Below are 24,696 nucleotides of genomic sequence, written 5' to 3'. Positions count from 1 at the left end.
AGTTTTATTTGTGGCCAAGTACATGATATATATATATATATATATATATATATATATATATATATATATGAGATATAGAAATATACATGATATTGAAATATATATAAATATACAAATGTTTTATTGACATAAGGTAAAAAAAAGCATGTTCTGTATTTGTAGGTTTCAAAGTTCTATACACATCTATTAAATTGAGCTGGTTGATTTTAATACTCAGATCCTCTATGTCCCAGCTAAATTTTTATCTTCTAGATCTGTCAGATTTTGAAAGATTTATATTGGAATCTGTTACTGTAATTATGCATACATTTAAAAAATATTTATTTATTTATTTTTGGCTGCGTTGGGTCTTCGTTGCTGCGCACGGGCTTTCTCTAGTTGCGGAGAGCGGGGGCTACTCTTCGTTGTGGTGCACAGGCTTCTTATTGCGATGGCTTCTCTTGTTGTGGAGCACAGGCTCTAGGCACACGGGCTTCAGTAGTTGTGGCTCACGGGCTCAGTAGCCGTGGCTCACGAGCTCTTGAGCACAGGCTCAGTAGTTGTGGCACACGGGCTTATTTGCTCTGCGGCATGTGGGATCCTCCCGGACCAGGGCTTGAACCCATGTCCCCTGCATTAGCAGGTGGATTCTTAACCACTGTGCCACCAGGGAAGCCCATGCATGCATGTTTTAAAATGAGGTTCTTCTTTTATTTTTATGTTTTTATTAAAAAAAAAAAAAAAGAAGTCCCAGGACTTCCCTGGTGGTTCAGTGGCTAAGACTCCACACTCCCAATACAGGTGGCCTGGGTTCAATCCCTGGTCAGGGAACTAGATCTCGCATGCATGCCACAACTAGGAGTCTGCATGCCGCAACTAAAGATCCTACATGCTGCAACGAAGATCCCTCATGCCGCAACTAAGACCCGATGCAGCCGAAATATCAAGCAATCAATAAATATTTAAAAAATAAAAAAATAAAAATGAAAAAGAAGGTCCCACACATTGTGTAAACCTCTGCTTCACAAGTGATGACTCTACTCCTTAGTATGGCTCACCTGAATGCCTGTGGCATTTGTCATGTTGCAGGACTTAGTAATATTTGAATGATTTGCGTCATAGTGCTAATAGCATGGCAATTCACCTTTTGAAACCTCCCTAGCCCCTAAAATGATCAGTTACATGAGTCCTATTCTTTTCCTGCCTTTAGCTCTTCTCTCTACCCCCTGAGTTTATTCTCAACCTTCTTAAAATTTCTTTTCTCTGAATGCCACGTTCTTAACTTTCTCCTCTGACTACTCTTATTTGAATTTCCCTTATTAGTTAAACTCTACCAGCATATAAAACGTCTTTGGATTCAATGGAAATTGTCTCTCTTCTTTAGTTAATATAGTAAGTCGGTCGTTAATTTCAGCTGGTTGGGAGAAGAATTTCAAGTGTTTCAGCTCTGTGAAAGTACCAAGAATTACTTACTGGGGTAATTCTCTTCCGGGATTAAGAAAAACAACAAATCATACCTAAGAACAGTTCCAAGTAGCCTCATTCTCATGGCGTTGGGACCCGCTGGGGAACAGCGGTGGGCTTTGATGAGTAGTTTTTGTGCGAACCGCTAATGAAAGCATTCACTTCAAGCAGAAGTGCCTTCAGGATTCATCATGCTTCTCGTGTGCCTTATTGAGAGCCAACACACTGAATAGGGGAAAGACTGCTCGCCCAGTGGTACAATGTTACTCATTACCTGCCTTCTGTGAAAGAAGCAGATACAATAAACCCCAGCGGATTTTGTGGCTGAGGTTTGAGGAGTTCTTTGAAAATAGGGTGAAAACCTAGGCTTATTTATGCCCTCAGAGGGGAAGCCCTGGAAGATTTATTCAAGCAAGGAGAAGACACGGCTTGTCTACAGCTGTACATTCTGCCTTTCCCACATTGGGAAGAGATTATTTTTCTCTGAATATCCAGATATCTTCCACTTGCCCCCCAAAATCCACTCCACACCCACTCTCCTGCCTTCTCCGCCCTGAGCTGTCTCAGGGCCTGTGTGAACTGTAGCATCAGGTTCTCTTGCACGATGGTTTCTGTTGGGTTCAGCCAATGGGGTGCCCTGGCAGGAGAGATTTGAGGGAAGGAGGAGAGTAAAACCAGGGTGTGTATTTTCTCAGCGTCCTCTCTGTGACTGTGTCCCTCTCCGGAAGGTCGCAGCCCCTCTTAGTGTCCCTGTCCACACAGCATTTTCTGTCTGGGCTCAAAAAGTTCTCCTTTCCCTGGCTCATACAAGCTTAGCTTTTACTAGTCTATTCCTACAACACCTTGTGACTTCTCTATGCCCTGCCCATTCTTTGGTCAATCATCCCTTAATTCCACTCTCCTCAAATCCCCAAATTCCGTTTTCCTGCCCGGATCTGTCATTTCCTTGCTAGACCTTGACCCACAACACTTGATCCAAATTTAGGATTCATGGGTTTGAATATAATTCAGACCCCCTGCCAGCAAAGCTGTGTCCTGCTCCCCAGTGCTGCCCTGTTTCAAGTCTTTCTATAGTTGCTATGGGTCTGTATAAAGATTATTTTAAGATGAAGACGTTTGAGATTCAACAGCGAAGCCTTCTCAGAGCATCCCTTGTCTGACTAAAAGCAGAAACTTCTGAGAAATGAGAACTACCATAAATTCCCTCTTCAGGGTGGCTCTATTCCCAGTAGAGAGAACAAGGGTAAATCTACCATAATTTCCTCTCCAGGGCAGTTTTATCACCTTGAAAAAGACAGAAAAACCACTTATACCTTTATGACAAATATCATAAACTCTCGTATTTCCAGTTTGTTCTAAAAACCCATTTGTCTTTCCTCAAAAATCTTTTTGTTCTTGCCACAGAAGCTGTTTCTCTCCCTTCCCTTTCTCCTACCAAATTAGGTCAGTAAGCCTTTAACAGTTTAAGGAGCCAGCTACTTTTGTTGGCCTCTCTATGCATGTAAAGAAACGTTTTTCTCCTATTAATCTGTATTTTGTCAGTTTAATTTGCAGGCCCCAATTACTGAATACAAGAGGGTAGAGGAAAAAGTTTTTCCTCCCTTACATTGCCTTAGCAGGTGCACATATTTCTTTTTAAATGGAGCATAGCAGTCCTCACCTTTGGAGAGAATCAAAAGTTACAAGGTAGTAACACGTGATTAGCACTCAATAAACTTGATTTCACCCAGGATTTGAAGGTGTTCTAGAATCGAAGAGTTTTAGAAACTAACACACCATTGTAAAGCAATTATACTCCAATAAAGATGTTAAAAAAAAAAAAAGAAATATGGGCATCTAGCTCTGGGAGTGCTTTGTGTTGGAACTTGGCATTTTCACTTTACCCTCCTATTTCTCTTTTCATGTAATTGCTCGAATGTTATGACACCAGGATTACTCTGGAGACTTGGAAAGTAAATCAGTCTCTCTGTTCTTTTCCCTTCCATTATAGTCCTTTCCCACACCAAAGGAAACCCAATTCATTAGCTTAGCCTGACTGAACATTTTAAACATTGTCCTAAATATACTGGTTTTGGCTTGTTAGTCCCAGAATGTGTAGAAATTTGCCTAATCAAGGGTAGTCTAATTAGGACTTCCCTGGCGGTCCAGTGGTTAAGACTCCACGCTTCCACTGCCAGGGGCACAGGTTCCTTCCCTGGTCAGGGAGCTAAGATCCCCGCATGCTGCATGGTGCAGCCAAAAAAAAGAGAGGGAGAGAGAGAGAGAGAGAGGGAGAGAGTAGTCTAATTAGCCACATTAAAACAAAACTGTATTTTGCATGAATAATGCTGCACAAGGGAGTCTATTGTTAATTCTTTTTGGATAATGACTATTTTGGGTTTCATGGCACTAAAATGTACATAGCACATTCAGTAACTGACTGGGCTATGGATCTCTACAGATATTAACCCTGTTAACAAGATGCTGGGAAGCATAAGGTGAGTCAGCCACCTCCAGCCATGACCACAACCTCAGACCTTACTGTGGCCACCATCTAAACACAGGATTTAAGAAAAATAAAACAACAAAGAACCAAATGTAGAGTAAGCATGGGCTGGATTTTTGTGTGCCATCTTTTGGAAAAGAAAAGAAGTTAGTCATATCCAGATCTCAGGCTATAGTAACCTCCAACATCCCTACCCGGAGTATTTTTCAAATTATAAGAAAACATTTATTTGCTTTTGAAATCAATCACTTTAAATTGCTTTCCTATCGCCAGAAGACATCAATCAGTTGTTTTTATCGGTGAGCTGATGCTGGTACTTCCCACCCCTCCCTCCCCCTTGCCTATCTAAGAAGCTACTGAATGCAGGGTCACTGGGAATGCCAAGGTCTATGCCAAAATCTTTAAGCTCCCAGTTTAAGACAAAAGCTTCCAGTAGTTTCCTCTACCTATATTTTAGGAAATTACTGAGAAGTTTTCCTAGAAAGAGCTTCATCTATACCCCGTGTGAGGTCCTCAAAGCCAGCTGTTACATGTGCTGGAATTGGGGAGCAGGGAAGAAAAGGAGAAGGAAGGAAGACCCTTGGGGTTCAGCATTTGTATTTTGTTTCTTCTGAATTCCAACAGAATGCTGTGTAGATTTAGAGTTAGCTCAAAGTTGCTTGGTCCCCAATAAAAGGTTGAGAAATCCACTGAACAAATGGCTTGAGAGTTAAAAATGATTCCATTGTGCTAAGACAGCATGAAGATCTGACCAATCATGGTGTCTTGAAACCAGCTACAAGTTTTCTTTGACCCATAATCAAGATCAATTCTTCTGACTTTTGTAGATTTCAGGCCACCTTCCCACTGGGTCTCTATCATATTATATAGATGATTAGGTAACTCAAGTTGAATCAAGTATGGTAAAAATGCATTGCTTTTGGTGCACTTTGAGGGTAATTATGAATGGTGGATTCTTATCCTTGTTTATTTACTTTTTATTAACTCTATGGGCATATCAGTATTATTGAAACTATGGTAAACTTTATCCTACTAAAACAAAACAAAAGCATTTACCTGTTCATATTCCATTCATATTCAGTTAAAAACTTATGAGTTGATTGGATGCTCCTTCTAAAAATTTTGCCCATTTGGGGGCATAAGCTGCAAATCCAGGTCTTATACATATTCAGTGGACTACAGTGATTATGTTGTAGTGATGGAGATTCGATTAGAATGTGGTTGGTAGTTTTATTGTTTCAACAATTATAGAGTTTTGCCAGGTATTTGTAAAATATGTATTTCCATAAATGACTACTTTGAGAACTATCTCCATTTATCTCAATTAAGTTTTAGGAATTTGAGGTGACCCTTCTTTAAGCAGCACTGCAGTTTCTCCTTATCCTTAAGGGAATGGGTGGCACAGGGCGTGAAAGACGTCAGAAAAAGATTATAGGAGGATACTGGCTTAAATAACTCACTACTTTTTTTTCTTGTTTGACATGACATTCCAAATTCAAAAAGAGAAGTCATCTTGCTGAATCAAAAATGTGTATGTGGAGGATTTTGCTTTGCTCAGCTCATGGATCCTGGAGGAAATCTCCAGAAACTCCTGGCATCAGATATGAACATATTTTTCCTTCTTATGGGAATGGGGGTAGTAATAGTATGACCATGGTTCCTAAGTAAGGCCAGTCAAGGTCACTGCAACCTTTCTGCATAGTTGCCTAAGAGAGAAGACAGAACACAGACACATCCCCCGTGTCTGAAACCCCTTTGTTTAGTTTCCTTTTGTATCAAAAGGATTGGCTTTCCCCATGGGAGAGGCTGTAACTGGATTTCACCATGAAAGGAGGTTGTAATTAGATTTCTCAGCAGGTCTACCAGTTCTGTCCCCGGAAAAAACAGAGGAAAGGGCCTGAATATTCTTTCCTCTAGCTGGAAAGGTAGCCAGCCAAGCCTGCAGAGATTGGTCTGACAGCCTCGGGCAGAATGGGCCATGGGTGTGTCATCCTGCCCCGACCTCTGATGGAACAATGTCAACTCTGGCCTCCAAGGCTGAGTGCGTGGTCCTTCAGGTCGAGGGTGGAAAGCAATGCAAGTGATAGCTAAAGATTTCTTGGCATTTGGTAGGAAACATAGGACATCCCTCCGAATGAAACCCTCTGACTCTTGGTCTCTCTGTCTCTTGGCGCCCTGAAACTTCTATCTCCTAGAGAAGCGGAGGGCACCTAAACTTTGGAACATTCTAGAACATCATTCTCCATCTAGATTTAAGAATGAACTTACACAAACAACCAGAATATATCTTGGGTACTGTGGTTCATTCTGAGTCCTTAGTTGTATTGGTTCCATTCCAGTTTTCATGATATTTTCTAGAAGTTTAAATTGGAATGAGGTTATGTCAGAGTAGGTGTCTGTATTTGATTTCTTTTCAGTTGTTACAGTTTTTAAAAAGAATGTTAATTTAAATTCACATTTAAAATGGCGAATTTTATTTCTGAAGTTCTGCTCGTTGCCTTGCCACGTAAATCTACTTAATCTAACCATCTATCTCCACTGGGCACTCCTTGTCTCGCTATATCCCTTTTCTCTTCTTATCTCCTTGCTCTTTCTTTTTCTCCTCAGCATTAACAAGCTGTCTGACCACTGAACCAGAGTGGAAACATGGCCATCCATACTTTTTTTTTTTTCAGTACGTGGGCCTCTCACTGTTGTGGCCTCTCCCGTTGCGGAGCACAGGCTCTGGACGCGCAGGCTCAGCAGCAATGGCTCACGGGCCCAGCCGCTCCGCGGCATGTGGGATCTTCCTGGACCGGGGCACGAACCCGTGTCCCCTGAATCGGCAGGCGGACTCTCAACCACTGCGCCACCAGGGAAGCCCCATCCATACTTTTAAAGGCAGGAACAGGCTTGGAGTCTACTCTTTTCCATCTCTTGTATTGACTATGTCAATGACTCCTTGGAAATTTTAGTTCTGGTAATTATCGTTTCAAGTTTTTTTAACTGAATCTCCCTCATGTTGCCTGGAGCTCCTCAGGCAGCCAGTATTTTCCCTAACCCCTCCCCCTTGCTCTCCCACCCCCGGTTGTTGGCTCCTTCGTTGGCAGCCTCAGCCAAACGTATATACGTCCTCCTCCTTCTCTTGGAGACCAAGGAAACTTCCTTCAGCATTTTTGGTTTTCAAGGCAGACAATGACTACTTGATCTGTTTTTCTTACCTTGTCTAAGGTCAAAAGAACTGAGAATGGCATACATATGTGCAGAGAAAGGAGAGGTTTGCCCTGACTGTTTTCCCTGTTACTTTACTTTTCTTCTTACGACTGGCGTCTTATTTCCTGGAGTATGTACATCTACACTTCCAAATAAGGCCAGGTATCTTTTGTTGAGTTTGTTTATATCAAGGGAAGACTGTAGGCTACTATTTTTAGTAATTATGATAACTATGGAAAAATTTCCCTTCAGGGAAATGTAGTAAACAAAATGATTATTATCATTTTGCTTCATAATCAGACTCAGACAGAACATTCTCCTTCACCCTGACTTTACATGGTGGCCAAAGGCTTAATTATCAGACAGCAAACACCTTAGTCATATTTTGGCTAACGTATACATGTTGTTACCTGATCCAGAGTTAACACTGACGCTTTAGGGCTTTTAAAGTATGACTGAATCTCTTGGGAGAGCTCTATAGCTTGGCGTCAAATTCATCTGAAGATTTAAGAAAGATGGCTTTCTATTTTGAGTTCTCTGCTGAGTCACCATTTGATATCAAAATGTCCCAGTCCTGTCAGTGTATATGATACACTCAGACTCAAAGATGCAGACTTTTCTGGGGCTCTGACCTGCAACTGCCTGTCATCCTGCCTAAGTGAACCTACCACTGTGTGAGTCTAGGCTAGGGATAGATATGGTTCATGCCCATCGGAACTTTGAGTCTAACCAGAGTTCAAAATTAAACATGAATCAAGCAGAGGACAAATACTTTTAGGGCTTCACGTCTCCCACTGCTCTGACCCTTCCTCTCAGAGGATCTGGCCTTCTCTGTTCCTCAAACAGTCTACGGTCCCTCCTGCCACAGGGTCTTTGCACGCTCAGACTTCTCTTGTCAGCATCCACTTGCTCCAGCTACCACTGCCCAGCACACACACCTCCCACGGAGCTAACCTCTATTTAGCCTTCCGATCAAGGAAAGCCATCCCTGACCTTGAGTGGAGGTCAGGATCCTGACGTGCTTTCTTAGAAGAAAGGTGCTTTTCCTTCTTAACACTTATTTCAGCATATAATTATACAATACACGCTCAATATAATGTGAACTTTTTCACCCCCCAAAATCATGCTATAGAAAAAGGGATGTGCCTTATATTCTAGCACTTCTGCGGTCTCTCGCGTGAAAGGATATTGTCTCAATTACTTCATTTTGAACAACAAAGTACCATTTCAGGCAAACAGCCTGAAATGATCTCAAGCAATGCTTATTTTTGTACTTAAGAAGGTCACCCGGACAATGAAAAAGGAGATAAAGATATTTAAAGCAGATTTAGCAATTATTCTTGAGGTATGACTTCATTTTTGCAGCTGTTGGAATTACACAGTTTTAGAAAACCACACTTTACAGACTCAAGCGGTTTTTCAATAAGCCCTTTAAAGAGCACTGGAAAAAAACATACAGTAGGTAATTAATATGTAGAGATCATCACCATGGAATGAGAATTTATGCTTGGGGCTCAAATTTGCAGCCCTCGCAGGTTTCTGAGAAGTGAGTTATAAACAACTTGTAGAGGATTGATGATGCACTCCTACCTCCTGGACAATTACAGAGTGGATGCAGTGAACACAGACAGTGATGTTAAAGACACATAGAGTTTTAACAAAATCATTTCGTGAAATGTGAGACTAAAAAAATCATTTTTATAAGTACAAAATATTTTAAATGAAATGAGATTTAAAAGAATGTATTTGTAGCAATAGAGTAAGTGTCCTAAGCATACCTTCCAATATTATCCATCTGTATGTGCATTTAGGTTGGCCAAAGATTTTGGCTGAGGATTTTTTTATTAGAAAAATGAAGGTGGCTTTGTATTTGAGGTCACCTTATGTTTGGGCAAATGTACTTTAAAAAACAATTTATCAAAGTCTAGTTGATTTACAATCTTGTGTTAATTTCTGCTGTACAGCAAAATGACTCAGTGATACACACACACACACACACACTCACACACACATATATATTCTTTTTCACGAATGCAGTTTTTATTAATGTGATAATTCGATTAACAACTGTCTCCCTAACTACGTAGTAAGTGCCACGAGAGCACAGCCATTCTCTGTTTGTTCCTGTAGCATCCCTGGCATTTCACACAGAATAGAACTGAGTACATTAGTTGTTTGAGACATAAGATAAAAATATTACTTATTTCATGACCTGGAAAACACTGGAGAAACTAAAACAGAAATTTTAATAAAAAGTATTTTAATGAAAGATAAGATGTTTTGATACATTTTGCCCTAGTGTTACTCAAGATGAGAAGAATCTCTTTTACTCCTTATAAATGTAAAAATCCTTAATTATTCCCTTTTATTCTTTTAAGAAATTCAGTGGTTCCTGTTTATACAGGGATAATTCTGAGGCCTGTTTTCATTGCAGTTTCCTCACTGGGAGATTCCAAGTTCAAAAAAGCCGTTCTTATCAGCGTTAGACCAAATGAGAAAAGTATTAAAAGAACGACTACTTCTTGAGCACTTCCATCCATTGTTTCAGTTAATCCTACAACAGTCTTATGAATTAGCTGTTATCCCCGTTGAAGAAGTAGGGGACACTGAGGTTTGGTGAACTTCACGGCCAACATTTACCACTGGTCAGATCCTGTAATAAGAGCCTTACGTAGAGTATCTCATTCAATTCCCATGACAATTTTATGACCATTATTATCTCTCTTTTACATATGAGAAGATGAGGCAAAGAGTGGATGAGATAAAAAACTAGAGAGTATAAGTGCCAGGATTCCAGTCCAGGCAGCCTGCCCCTGGGTCCCCTTGATTGATAATCACCTGGATAAGCACAGCGTGAAGGTGGGAGGCGGTAGTGGGGACTCGGAAAATGGCTTTATCGTAGGGCCCAGCCTGTCCTACAAAGTGAGGTCCTGTCTCTTTCTCCTCCTGTGCCTTTCCGGTTGCTTTTCCCTGCACTCCACAGCAAGCTGGGCACCATTTCGTGGTTTTCTTGTTCATTTTCTTAACACCTATTCACTGACTCTTTAAAGGAAATGTTTGGCGTTCATAAGTTGGTTGCATAATAGGAAGGAAACAAGCCAGGATGGGAGACTTCATTTCTCAAGGATTTTTAAAGCAGACTAAGAGTTATTTCACGGAGAGGGCTGTGAAACTCGAGCCTCTCTATACCCTTTCGTTGCTATGACGACAGGCTGCTCCTGCTACATGTAGCCAGAAAAAGCAGCTGACGTTTCAATTCTAGGATCATAGAAGAGAGGTTTACAAAAACAAAAAAACAAACCCTTTTGTTTGAATTTCAGTTCGAGAGGAAAAAGATACCCCCTAGAGCAAGTCAAAACCCCTATTCCTGCCTTTAGAAAAGATAAGAAAGGAGAAATGTTGGGGCCTTTTCCCCCCCTCCAGGTAGGCCAATAAAACAGAATTGAATGCAAAGCAGCATTTCGTCTCATTCCTCTTAATGGCAATCTGAAACAGAAAACTCACTCTGGTTTCGTTTGACTTGGCCATTAAGAAGCTACTAATGGATGAAGCAGTAAGGTCTCAGTAATAAATACTTCACGCTGAGGCCCTCTCAAGGGCAGACGGTAGTGTCAGATTTATTTTTCCATTTCTTTAGATAAAAAAAAGACAATTCAACGAATATTTCCTTCTTGACCCCCACTATTACTGCCAGAAAAATTATTCCAAGTGTGTAATCCAACACTTCCTCACTGTGTGTAGAAAAATTATTCCAAGTGTGTAATCCAACACTTCCTCACTGTGTGTAGAAAAATTATTCCAAGTGTGTAATCCAACACTTCCTCACTGTGTGTCTAGTACGCTGCCAGGTGCTACACCTGACATTTAGAAAGCATCTTATTTAATTCCTACAATGACCCCATGGTGGGTATTATTATCACTATTTGCTTAATAGATGGGTAAACTGAGTCCTGGAGGTGTGAAGTGACTGCCTAAGCTCGCATAGCCTGTAAGAGGCAGAGTCAGGATTCAAACTGAGGTGTGTTAGACGCTGAAACCCGTGCTCTACCTGCTCTGTTGGGCTGACTCTGAGGCATAGACCTGGCACTGACATTTGATTATACAGCAAAGTGTGTAAGTACAAGGAAGAAACCCTGAGGGAAATCTTAGCGTAAATTCCTTTTCTACAGAGTTCCATTCGGGACATATAGGTAGACTAGGGCTTTAATATCAGCTACGATCTATAGATTGATTCAAACGTACCAGACATAGCTGTTTTCCTCGTTTATCACAACAAATCTCTAAGGTAGTAATTAATTTTATGATCCCCATTTTGGCAAATGAGGGCATGGAGGTTCAAAGTGTCATTTGTGCAAAGTCACAGACCCTGGGAAAGCCCAGATATAAACCAGATCTGTAAGTTTCTAGAGTCCATGATCTTAGTCACTTTATTACACCATCTCCCTACAATCAGTCAAGACCACACACCCTGTCCCCCAAACTTCTGATCATCTTTTGATGCCCAAGATAAAAATCAGGCTAGCCTCAGGTGGTACAACCTGTGTAAGCCCAGGCTTTGGGGGAAGATGCTCTGTGGGCCCTGTTTGAACCAGACCCTGGCCTAACTGGGCATCTCTTGGGCAGCCAGACCTACTGGGGAAGTTCTCCTGGATGTATGGCCCCCCTTCTCCTTCACTGAAGGGTGTTCCAGAATGATATGTGAGAGAAAAGGGCATCTGAAGTCTGAAAAACAGTCGCTTATGTTCTTGGTGGAAAAAGGTTCCCAACATGTTCTGGACCTTGTGCTAAACTTAGCTAAAATAGCAATGCTTGTGTACCGTTACATATCAACTGAATAAAAATAATAAGCAGTCAAGAGGAAATGAAATGAAGAATGTTTTGGAGTTGTCCAGATGTATCACTATTCATTTCATTTCCGTCATCACTATTTATTATTTTTACTTAGCTGGTAAGTGAAACTGTGCCTAAGAGCCTATTGGGGATTAAATACCAAAGGACCTGGAAGGAAACCCCAGTACTCAAATTGCTAAATGGCTGTACAAAAATTCCCTGAAAGAAAAAAGGCAAGATTCATTAATAACGTGTACATATTCTTTTCCAAAATGTGGAAAGCAGCGTTGTTTGATTGGATGATAAGTAGATGAAACAGACTGCTGTGCCTTGCTGGATCTTGTTAAATGGATAGAAATATAAACTTAAATGTTTCCTGAGAGGGGTGTCCTTTTTTTTTTTAATATTCATAGTTAATGTACCCATTGACGTTTAGCTGAATAAGCTGTGAATTGAAAAAAACTGGTATCCATGAGAAAGGGGAGAATCAAGAAAAAAAAAAGATTTCTGCTGAGTTGGACAAAGTGGACATGTCTATTCAGTGTACTTAGGCCCTGGGCCAGAGGGGAGCTCAGATATAATGCCAAGGTGACATAATTAACCTCTGTGCAGATTAAAGGCAGTTCAAAAGAGATACTCTCTCTGCACTACCTCTTGGTTATAGTATCAACAGCATTGATCTGCAGTTGAAAACATGGTTTTCTCCTGCAGGGTGACCTCTAATACCCAGGAGGAAAGAGGAAGCATGACTTGCATTATTGTTTTATTTTAGAAGATACAGCCAGAAATGAAGGTACCTTACAATATAGGAGTTATCATAATTTTTTAGCTTTTTGATTACCCTCCCTCCTTTTTCCCTTGCTAAATTAGACATCATTAGGAATTAGAAATTTTACTTATGTGTGTGTGTGTGTATCCTAAAAAATGATAGAAGAGGACAAGAGACATTGAGTCAGAAAACTATAAAAGGGAGTCAGGAAAAAATAATCACAATAACTAAAAAATAATCAAAGGAAAATATAGTATTATAGGGATTTTCTTACCTTTTGGAAAAGCAAAATGTTCCATTTCTACATTGCTGTTAGGTACAGACTGGGACAGTGGTGGTGACTGAATAACTTCAGATAATTTAAACATGGAAAACACCCAAATTACTTTGATTTGAAAGTTTTTTTTTTAACAACTACTTTCCTTTTGATTTATTTAATACATTTAGTAAACTATTTCTATAAAACACATTTCAGGATTTCAGACTTCAACCAAGATCTGAATGCTAGTCTGGCCAACAACATTTCTACATTTCTAAACATCATTTACTAGTTCTTACTATTTAATCTTGGAGAAGAAAAGGAAACATGAATTCAAGTGTTAAAATTCCCTAGTAAGTAGCTTTTCTGTAAATCATGCAAAAGGGTTTTTTTGTTCTTGTTGTTAAAAAATGGCTTTGTATTAGGCAAAAATATTAGACATCTTTATCAGATCATGCAAATCAGGTTAACAAATACAGTAAACTTATTAAAATTTACCTTCAGGTAGGTGGCTGGACCCAGAGCCTTGGCAGAAAATTGACGTTGAATCCTGTCTTTGCACACAGTCAGAAAATAAGTTTCACAAATGCCCAATACTCTTTAAATCTCTTTCCTCGTTAGCCCTGCTTCTTTGCCCAGAAACACATTCAGGTCTATTGGAGTTGAAATTCTGCTGCTCTGTCAACTACTCAGGGTCTGAGGTGACAGACGAATTTGGAGGTTGGCACAGGGACGTATTTCAGACTGTCATCGTTTTTCTTGCAGATTCCTGCAGTTCTCCAGCGGGCTAGCCTCTCACTCCAAGGGCGAGGGCTCAGCTTTGCAGGCAGCGCAGACCTACAGGGAAAGAGCTCATTCTGCCGGAGAGAATGGGTTAACAGTTCTCCCCACAAGCTCTTGTTCTCAGAGGCTCGTAACTTGGCCAGAATATAAGCACTTGGCTCCCTTAGGCCTTTTTCTGTTTTTCTTGTCTTTTTTCAAACAACTCTCAAAGGCTTTACAAGCGGGATCCCTTTTGGGGGAATTTTTATTTTAAGACTGAAAAGAAACTCCATGCTGTGGTTTCTTCCTAAAGGAAATCGGTGTGTGGGGGGGGTTTAAGGAAGGGGTAAGAATAATTGCAGCAGATGCATTTTTACATTGCTTCTGCAAAAATTATTCTCACGAATATGCCTGAATTTAGTAACAGCAGGACACTGCAGATACTTCAACCTTTCTTTAAGTGACCTTCAGGAACTTACATATATGTGAAGCGTTACTCCTTCATAGTGTAGCTCATTTATAAGCCGATTCAGGAATGTTACAGTTCATAGACTATTCTTCCCCCTACACAGCTCCTTACCACAACCTTCTGTATGATGATTGGTCTGGAAGAAGGAGTTTTGCCATGAAATAGACTTGGCCTTCTGGTTATTTATGTATGTATCTAACCTCTTCCATGGCTACATCTACATTTATTGCACATTTATTACGTCAGACACTGGCTAAGGGTTTTTTTAATGCATCCATTTCAGTGGATCCTCACAAGTCTACATGAAGTGAGTATTACACCCATTTGAGGATAGTGTGGTTTAGTGGGAAAGTCTCCGTGTTTGAGGCGACACAGCTTGGGTTTGCATCTTGGTTCCTAACTGGATATGACCTGGGACAAGTTAGGTAATGTCTCTAAGCTTCAGAATTCTTATCTATAAGACACGGATACAAATAATGGGATGATATTAGTATCTACCTCAGGTGGCTGTCCTGTGTTTTAAGTAGGTAAACACCTCCTGCCACCCTGCAGACACTCAAATGTTAGTGATGGTGATTTGCATGAGGAAAACAGAGCTTGGTGAACCTGAGTGATTTTTCCAGGGTCTCTGGCTGACTGCTGCGCCTGTATTACTCAATGTCTAGGCTATGACACCTTGTTCTGAGGGAGCCGTGAGCCCCTTGAGGGTGGGGACGTGCCCCCTCTGTATTCTCTATGTGCCTAGCACAGTGCTTTACATACTGTAAATGCTCCATTAACCTTAGATAAATGGTTAAAAGTCAATTTAACTTAGATTTTTCTACATTTATGCCAAAGTCAGGCCAAAAGCAAAACGACATTAGCAAAAATAAAGAAAAACCCCACCTCTAGTTCTAGGTAAATATGCCCTCAGTCAGTTGTCCTTAAGCGCTTTAGAAACATTTGCCCCATTTATTTTTCAGAACGCCACAAGAGAAAGGTAACAAGAATTATCTCAATTTTGCAGTTGGGGAAATTTGGGAGCGGAGGAAACTGGGCAATTTGCCTAGGAACCGAAAACAAGTCACAGTGCAGCTGGGATCGTCTCAACATCTCTAGAATCAGGATTACTTGTTCCAAGCCGCCTTGCCTGGCACAGGATGAAATGACGGTGTCCTTTGGCCTCGGACAATGGGATGTTTTTCCTTAGCCCAGATCTAGGGTGTGAGCCGTCTCCTCAGAGAAGGATCAAAGGAGTGGGCTGTGCTCGACTCTGGTGGCCCTCTGCTTCCGTGCACATGGTTTGAGAAGTGTGGGAGACACAGGCACCATTTCTCCAGGGGCTCCCGAGGGCCACAGGTGTGGTGGGACTATTGCGGGATATGTAGGACAAGCATTTCTGATGATTTTGCCTGGGCTTGGCTAAAGGCGGTTTTCTCTGGAACTCAAAATGCTAACTTCTTCTAACAACATTCCCCATTTACTTGACATAGCTTCATGAGATTGGTTTCAGGGGACTACAGCAATTCAATGAAAATGTAGAGAAAGTTTTAGCTAGAGGGCTATGGGGAAGCGATTTGACCGACCAAAGTATTTTCTCTAATACTAAAATTGATATTTTATGTCTTTGCAAAATGATCATAAAATTTCTTTCGGAAATCTATGCTAACATAAAAAATAACTTGGTTAGAGCAATCTGGATTTATCTCTCAAATGTGAATATGTACCTTGAGAGTTCCTTTGTAGGTGGCAAAGCTTGAGAATTTTGACTCTTAGTTATACAGGATGTTTGCTCTAGGTCTTATTAATCTATAACATGGTTAAAAGGATCCACTGTATTTCTTGTAACTAGATAATAGAGAAAAGTGTGTGTGTGTGTGTGTGTGTGTGTGTGTGTGTGTGTGTGTGTGTTTTAGTAAAGGGACCTTGAATCCACAATGTCTTTTAAGTATGACTTTATTTTGGGAATGTTTATGGGCAGATATCCAAACTTGTATTGTTTCTGAAGCTGTCATTTCTAAAATCGTTTACAGCTCATGAAGCTGAGGACAATAAACCTACACCAATACCCACTTAACAGATGGAGCTGTGGAATAGATTTAGAAACTTATCCAATATCTAAATGTGATGAGAGAACTTTGATAAAAAAACAATTGTTACATTCCGGCATATGAACTGACCCAGATAACATCAGCTTTGGTCAGAAGGGTCTAACAAAAGTCAGTATCAAAGCTGAAGTGTGTTTTCAACTGTTTAATGCTCGGATTTCCTTTGAGAGTCTGACGAAAGCTGTGGGCAAGCTCCTAAAGTTCATCCGTGAACTGCCCTCCACACCCCTACCCCAGGGGTTCCACGAAGTTAAGAACCTCTGATTCAGGTGCAGGACCAGAGAACACATTCATCAGTCCTTAAGCATCAAATGAGCCTTTTTGTTATACATAGCACAAATCTCTGGGTGATAGGAGAGAAATATCATAGTTCCTGCCTATAAGCAGTCTAAGAGACAAGAATATACTCATTGTCAAAAGCGGGTATGATTCCCTTAGAGTAGGCGTCGATGAAAAATTAATCAGTTGATTTCAGAAAGAAATGGAAAATTTTATTCGAGCCAAATTGAGGATTATAGCCCAGGAAGAGCATCTCAGAAAGCTCTGAGAACTGTTCCACCCATTAGACTTTAAGATAGAGTTATATAAGTTTTTTTGAGACAGAGGGCTGAACATCAAATGATGTATTATTTTTTTAACATCTTTATTGGAGTATAATTGCTTTACAATGGTGTGTTAGTTTCTGCTTTATAACAAAGTGAATCAGTTATACATATACATATATCCCCATATCTCCTCCCTCTTGCATCTCCCTCCCACCCCTCTAGGTGGCCACAAAACACCAAGCTGATCTCCCTGTACTATGTGGCTGCTTCCCACTAGCTATCTATTTTACGTTTGGTACTGTATATATGTCCATGCCACTCTCTCACTTCATCCCAGCTTACCCTTCTCCCTCCCCGTGTCCTCAAGTCCATTCTCTAGGTCTGCATCTTTATTGCTGTCCTGCCCCTAGGTTCTTCAGAACCCTTTTCTTTTTCTTTTTTTTTAGATTCCATATATATGTGTCAGCATACAGTATTTGCTTTTCTCTGTCTGACTTACCTCACTCTGTATGACAGACTCTAGGTCCATCCACCTCACTACAAATAACTCAGTTTCGTTTCTTTTTATGGCTGAGTAATGTGCCACATCTTCTTTATCCATTCATCTGTCGATGGACACTTATGTTGCTTCCATGTCCTGGCTATTGTAAATAGAGCTGCAATGAACACTGTGGTACATGGCTCTTTTTGAATTATGGTTTTCTCAGGGTATATGCCCAGTAGTGGGATTGCTGGGTCATATGGTAGTTCTATTTTTAGTTTTTTAAGGAACCTCCATACTGTTCTCCATAGTGGGTGTATCAATTTACATTCCCACCAACAGTGCAAGAGGGTTCCCTTTTCTCCATACCCTTTCCAGCATTTATTGTTTGTAGATTTTTTGATGATGGCCATCCTGACTGGTGTGAGATGATATCTCATTGTAGTTTTGATTTGCATTTCTCTAATGATTAGTGATGCTGAGCATCCTTTCATGTGTTTGTTGGCAATCTGTATATCTTCTTTGGAGAAATGTCTATTTAGGTCTTCTGCCCATTTTTGGATTGGGTTGTCTGTTTTTATGATATTGAGCTGCATGAGCTGCTTGTAAATTTTGGAGATTAATGCTTTGTCAGAAATGATGTATTATTGACAGTTTACATGATCCAGATCTAAGGGTCATCATGGTAGGTCATGTGACCCTGTACGAGATCAAAAGCTTTATGATTTTTTTAAGGAGTTGTCTTGTTGGTGCTGGGAGAATGTTGCTCTTAATGGTTGAACAGGTGTTCCTGCCGATGGGGAGGTCTGATTGATGCGTAATGCAGATACACAACGCACAGTGAGGGGAGAGGGGAGGCCAAAGAGCAGAGAAGAACTTTTATGTTTAAATTTTTCTTGTCTTGCCATAAAATATGAATTTTATTTCACATAGTGGAGAGCCCAAGTGAGGAAGTGAGTATGGCTGAAGGGAAGCTGCAGTGACAACAGAGTGTTGACAATTCTCTTGGCCAGGACCTGGCCTGTAGGACCCTTCTCCTTGCTTATGCCATGTGGTAGTTTTCTAGGGCTACCATAACAAAGTGCCACAGACTGGGTGGTTTGCATAACAGAAACTAATTTTCTCCCAGTTCTGCAGGCTAGAAGTCCAAGACCAAGGTGCAATCTGGGTTGGTTTCTCCTGAGCCTTTTCTCCTTAGCTGGAGATGGCTGTCTTTTCACTCTGTCTTCATCTGGCCTTTTTTCCTGCACTCATGTACTCCTGGTGTCTCTCTCTCTTCTTATAAGGACACTAGACCTTATAAGGACATTAGTGTCCCACCCTTATGACCTTGTTCAACCTTAGTTACCTCTTTAAAGGCTCTATCTCCAAATCTAGTTACACTAGGGGTTAGGGCGTCAACATATGAACTTTGGGGAGACACAGTTCAGTCTGTAACACTGCATATATCTTTCAGACTTTGACATTTAATTCTCTGTGGCTTTACTTCTGGGAACCACACTCATTTCTCAATTCTGGCTTAGTTACTGACCTCTTTCTATGCCATTTCCCCCATTCCCCTGCACTACCATCATATCTCAGCACAGAATCATTTCAGATCTCTCAGCTCTGTCTTGTTTATCAACCCACTGGGTCAATTTCTGACTATGGATTCTTGCAGGAGTTTACTCTAGCCACCCCCCCACCCCCCGACCCAAGCCCAGCACATCTATGGACTTAGTCAAACCCTCTATTAGGTCTTAAGCAGAGGTTTGACTCACAGAAGTAATTAATAAGTACAAGTTGCAAATATGCATAATATTTTGCTCAATATGTGGTGAATGTGATTACCTGCCATTTGTCTCATTATAACTTTAAAAGCAAAAATAAATAAAAAGAGGAAGATTGGTTAGGGCTAGGTGAATTTTCTATGTCAGGCTAAGCAGTTTGACTTTTTTTCATTAGGTAAAAGGGACCTCTGGGAGGTTAGAAAGAGTAGGAAGGAAATAACATAAAATACATCTATCAGGATAGATTATGCTACAATAACAAAGAACCCCAAACTATCAGGGGCTTACAGCAAAGGTTTGTTTTTCATTCATGCTCCATGTTTATTGTAGCCTGCTGCAATTCTCCTCTACCTTACCTTCACTCCAGGATCCAGGCTGACAAACACGTTCCCTTGGCAGAAGAAAAAGAAATATGGCAAACTAGGCTCAGTTCTTAAAGCTTCTGCCTGGATGTGATACACATCACTTCCGCCCACATTTCATTGACCACAGCAGGTCATGTGGCCACAATTGAGTTCGACAGCGGGGGGCAGTATCGTCCTCCTATAGAGAAGAGAAACCATAGGCAAGAGAACCAGAAAATAGATTTTAATTGGAAGGGAAGGATAGGACAGACGGTGGGGAAAAACGTATTAGGAAAAAGGAAGAGAAGAAAATAAAAGGGGCAGAAACAAAGTTTAAAAAAATGTGGAGAATAAAAAAAAAATAAGAGGGCAGAAGAGAGTAGACGTAGGGTAAAAATAAGAGGTAGTTTCCCAGGGTTGTCATAACAAATTACCACAGACTGGGTGGCTTAAAACAACAGAACTTTATTTTTTCAAAGTTCTGGAGGACGAAAGTCTGAAATCAAGGTGTAAGTGGGCACAAGTTGCCAAGGAAGGCAAAGATCCTCCCTTGCCTCTTGGTAGCTTCTGGTGGCTCCCAGAATTTCTTGGCATTCCCTGCTTTGCAGCAGCATCATATGAAACTCTGCATCCATCTTCACGTGGCCTTCGTCCCCTGTGTGCCTCCTCTGAATCTCTGTGTCCTCTCTTCTTCTTGTAAGGACACCAGTTATTGAATTTAGGGTCTGCCTAAGCCAGTATGATCTCACCTTAACCTGGTTATGTCTGCAAAGACTCTATTTTCAAATAAGGCACATTCACAGGTACCAGGGATTGAGACTTGAACGTATCTCTTGAGGAGACACAATTCTACTCACTACAGTCTACTGTCCACCTCCCTTGCCCCAGATTCATGATTCTCCCACATGCAAAATACATTCGCTTCGTCCTAACATTCTTAATCCATTTCAAATGTCTTAACCCATTCCAGCATCAACTCGAAGTCCCAAATCTCCTCTGTCATCAACTCAGAAAGTTTCAAATCTCGCCATCTAAATAATCTAAATCAGGCACAGGTGAGACTCTATGTATGCTCGATCCTGGGGCAAACGTCCTGTCCATCTGTGAACCTATGAAACTAAAAAGCAAGTTATCTACTTCCAAAATACAATGGAGGGACAGGCATAGGATAGACATTTCCATTCTGAAAGGGAGAAAATGGAGGGGATAAAGGGGTCACTTGTTCTAAGCAAGTTCAAAACTCACCAGGGTAAGTTCTATAAGGTTTCAAGTCCTGAGAATAATCCTCTGTGGCGCAGTACTCTTCCTTCTTGCCCACAGAGGTTCGACCCTTTGGGTCTGTGGAGGTCCCACCAGCCTTTGGAGCTGTATTACTTTGGTAGGGCTACCATAAAATACCACGGATTGGGTGGCTTAAGCACAGGAATCAATTTTCTCACAGTTCTGGAGGCTAAAGGTCTGAAATCAAGGTGTTTGCAGAGTTGGTTTCTTCTGAGGTCTCTTTCCTTGGCTTGCAGATGACTGTCTTCTCCATTTATCTTCACAGGATCTCCCCTCTGTGTGTGTTTGTGTCTTAATCTCTTCTTAAAAAGACAGCAGTCATATTGGGTTAGGGCCCATCCTTATGACCTTATTTTACCTTAATTCCTTTAAAGGCCCTATCTCCAAATACAGTCACGTTCTGAGATACTAGGGGTTAGGACTTTAACATGTGAATTTTGGGGGGACACAATTCACCTCATAATGGGAGTCCATTTTCCTTTTCCTTCAAGGATAACACCTGTTTATAGCCATGTAGAATTTTGGAAGTCTGACAGGCTTCCTTCCATTCTGTCTCTCTCTCTCTCCCTTTCAGCCCAGAGTGGAAGTATTTCTGCTTCAATAACATTCTCAAAAATTTTGGGGCCTCCCTGGTGGCGCAGTGGTTGAGAGTCCACCTGCCGATGCAGGGGACATGGGCTCGTGTCCTGGTCCGGGAAGACCCCGCATGCCGTGAAGCGGCTGGGCCCGTGAACCATGGCCATTGAGCCTGTGCGTCCGGAGCCTGTGCTCCACAACGGGAGAGGCCACAACAGTGAGGCCCACATACCTCAAAAAAAAATTTTTTTTGTTGGTCTCCTGTGAAATCTATGGGGGTTCATGCCATCAGACAAGAGGGTCCTCCACAGATCTTTCCTGGATAAATTCATCTTGATTCCTGGCTTCTACTGAGAAAGTTGATTGGATCCATAGATCACATTCACGTGCCTAATCTCTGTAGCAAAAGGTTGCCTAGCTATAGGCATGCTTGATGTTCTTTCCAGAGAATGCTCTGTGGTCTTTTGCTATCTGGAGGCTATTTTCAAAATCAAGTCCTGGTTCTTTTTTGCTTGATAGTTTCTTTCTCCATTTATATCTTTCCTCTCACATTTTACTATAAGCAGCAAGGGGAAACCAGCTGTACTGTCCATACTTGGGAAATTTCCTTAGCTCAATATCTAAGCTCATCACTAACAAGTTCTCCTTTCCAACCCAACAGCAGAAGATAATTCAGCCAAGTTCCTGCCGCTTTAACCAAGGGTTGTTTTTTCCCCTCGTCTCCCGTATCATGTTCATTTCCTCCTGAGACCTGACCAGAATCACCTTTAACATTTATATTTCTACCAACATTTTGTTCGTGATAATACATGTATTCTCTAAGATGATAGATTTCTCTATAGTTCTCCTTACTTCTTTCTAAGCCCTGACCAGAATCTCCTTTAATGTCCATATTCCTACCAACAATCTCTTCAAGGCAATCTAGACTTTTTTCTTTTTTTGGCCGCACAGCTTGCGGGATCCTAGTTCCCCGACCAGAGATCGAACCCCTGCCCCCTTTAGTGGAAGCGCCAAGTCTTAACCACCAGACTGCCAGGGAAGTCCCTAGACTTTTTCTATTATGTGCCTCAAAATTCTTCCAACCACTGCTCAACATCCAATTCCAAAGCCACGTCCACATTTTTAGGAATTTGGTATAGAATTTGGTGTAGTTTTGGTCTCAGGACCAAAAATTCTATTAGTTTCCAACACTTGCCATAACAAATTACCAAAAATTGGATGGCTTAAAAAAACAGGAATTTATTTTCTTAAAGTTCTGGATGCTAAAAGTCTGAAATCAGCAGGCACAGGCTCTTTAAGGAGGCTTTAGGGAAAAATTCTTCCTTACCTCTTCCTAGCTTCTGGTGGCCTCCAACAATCTTTGGCTTTCCTTGGTTTGTAGCTGTATCATTCCAATCTCTACCTCTATCTTCCCATGGCTTTCTTCCCCTGTGTGTCTCCTCTGAGTCTCCGTGTGTTTTATTTTCTTACAGGGACACCAGTCACTGGATCTAAGGCCCATCCTAATCCAGTATGACATCATCTTAACTTAATTACATCTGTGAAGACTTTATTTCCAAATAAGGTCTCATTCACAGCTGTCAGGGGCTGAGGCTTGAATATATCTTTTTGAGGGACACAATTCAACCCACTACAAGGTGGATTGCAGATTTGACTCTCAACTTCTGGTTGACCAAAGGAATGAGGAGATGATTAGTGGTAAAATTCAAAATGTAAACAATTTCATAAAAAACATATAAGACACTTTGTAGAGCAGCAAATGGTACCCTTATAGCATTCTTGCAACATCACATTTCTTTTGGCTATTTCCTATAACATCTTAAGGTGAATAGGTAGTGGGAAAATGTTAAAGTCCAGTTAAGTAAGAGAAATTCTGTGAGACAGTAACAAACAGTCTGTGATCGTTTGGCTTTTATTCTTCAGTTTTGATGGTGGCAAAACTCCAAAACAATGTAATTCCTATTTGCAATTAAATTCTGACCTCTCTTCTGTGAGTTCAGCTGGCACCCAGTATTATTCACAACTGAATACATTTGGGTATGTCTGAAGGATGAGTGGGATGGGTCCTCTAGGAAGAACTAAGGACTTCTTGGGAAAGACTCATTCTAAGGGAACAGAAAGCCAGGCAGATAAGATTAGCTGCCAAAAATATATAGCAAGTGGAGTGGCGGAATAGTTTATTTCCGTTAGATTTGACCCTAAGCCAGTCCTCAATGGACTCAAGAGTACTCTGAAAAGAGGGGGACACAAGGTTTAAAGGGAACAAGCTATTTAATCAAATCTCTTGAAAAACCAGGGCATAAGCAGCCCTGCTTTCATACTCATGTGACTCAGTGTAATACAAGGCGTAGCAGGATTTGGTGTATGGATGACTCCAGAGCACACAGAGGTAATTTGGTATCTCAGTGTCCTCAGCCACAGGGAACAGTGCACAGCGTAGACCCTGGGGGTGATGGCAGTAGTGATGTTGACCAGCAGTGACAGTGTTTGGCAGAGGCAGAGTGCCCAGTGAGGTTGGTGGCATTAGCCAGTAATAGTGGTGCCCGGTAGAGGTAGTAGTGTCTGGCAAACAAAGTGGAACTCAACAGGAGGGCGCAATGGTTGGTGAGAGGTAGCCCAATCGTGGACCTCAGAGCAGGACTGACCTCATGTAGCTTCTGAGGCAGTGGATAACTCCAGAGGAGCCATGGCAAGAGATTACAAATTTGGAGACGTGATCATTGACAATCTAGGAATACATGAGAAGTCTTTGAGGACGTCAGGAAAATAATGATTGAGTATAACTTTGAGGTGGAGGGCTGAGTTTAAAGAGTAAAGTTGAAAGTGAAAGAAGTAAAGCTACAGTGGCCTGAGGAAGGAAACAGGAGCATTTAATACATACCTTTTTCTTCTGTAATTGCTTAAGGTTATTCTCAGCTTAAAATCTACAGCTGATTTTAATGCAGACTAATTCATGATGATATTTTTGTACCTGTGTGTGAGCAGATTTTCAGGTAGTAGTTAAGCATCTGTCTCCTTTTTTGTGTTCCTGAAGTTCTTCATCACAATAGAAAGAAATCTTTTCTCTTATTTTTTGTCCTCTGAGAAGTTTTAATCACCACTGAAAGATTCCAAAAGAACCTAGTCTGATGGTATTTGACTATGAACATGGATTATTAAATCCAGTACTAAGATGCAAGTCACATGTCTGAGTCCCAGTCCAAAAAGTTACCTGTAGATACATATAGCCAATGATTTGATTCAGAATTGGTAAACTGAAGGACATCAGGAGTTGAAATTCAATGCCTACCATTTTCTTCTACCTTCAATCTTTTGCGCCCATCTTCCTATCAGATGCCAGATTATCAAAGGACATCAGAAAGCCCTGACAGGATATTGCTAACCACTGATATGATTGAATATTA

General features: G+C 41.0%; 1 protein-coding gene across 2 annotated transcripts in view; it reads right to left on the bottom strand.

Moving 5' to 3' along the window:
* SPARCL1 (SPARC like 1) overlaps positions 1-13,847 on the bottom strand; it is a 45,707-nt gene extending 31,860 nt beyond the window's left edge. For both annotated transcript variants that reach the window (XM_082611641.1, XM_082611642.1), the window contains exon 1: positions 13,477-13,847. The gene's annotated coding sequence lies outside the window, so the exon portion shown is untranslated. The remainder of the gene's footprint in view (positions 1-13,476) is intronic.
* Between the last annotated feature and the right edge of the window lie 10,849 nt (positions 13,848-24,696).

Source organism: Mesoplodon mirus, assembly GCF_964341445.2.
Source record: "Mesoplodon mirus genome assembly, chromosome: 2".
Classification (NCBI taxonomy): Eukaryota; Metazoa; Chordata; class Mammalia; order Artiodactyla; family Ziphiidae; genus Mesoplodon; species Mesoplodon mirus.
This window is presented reverse-complemented; position numbering and strand designations above follow the sequence as displayed.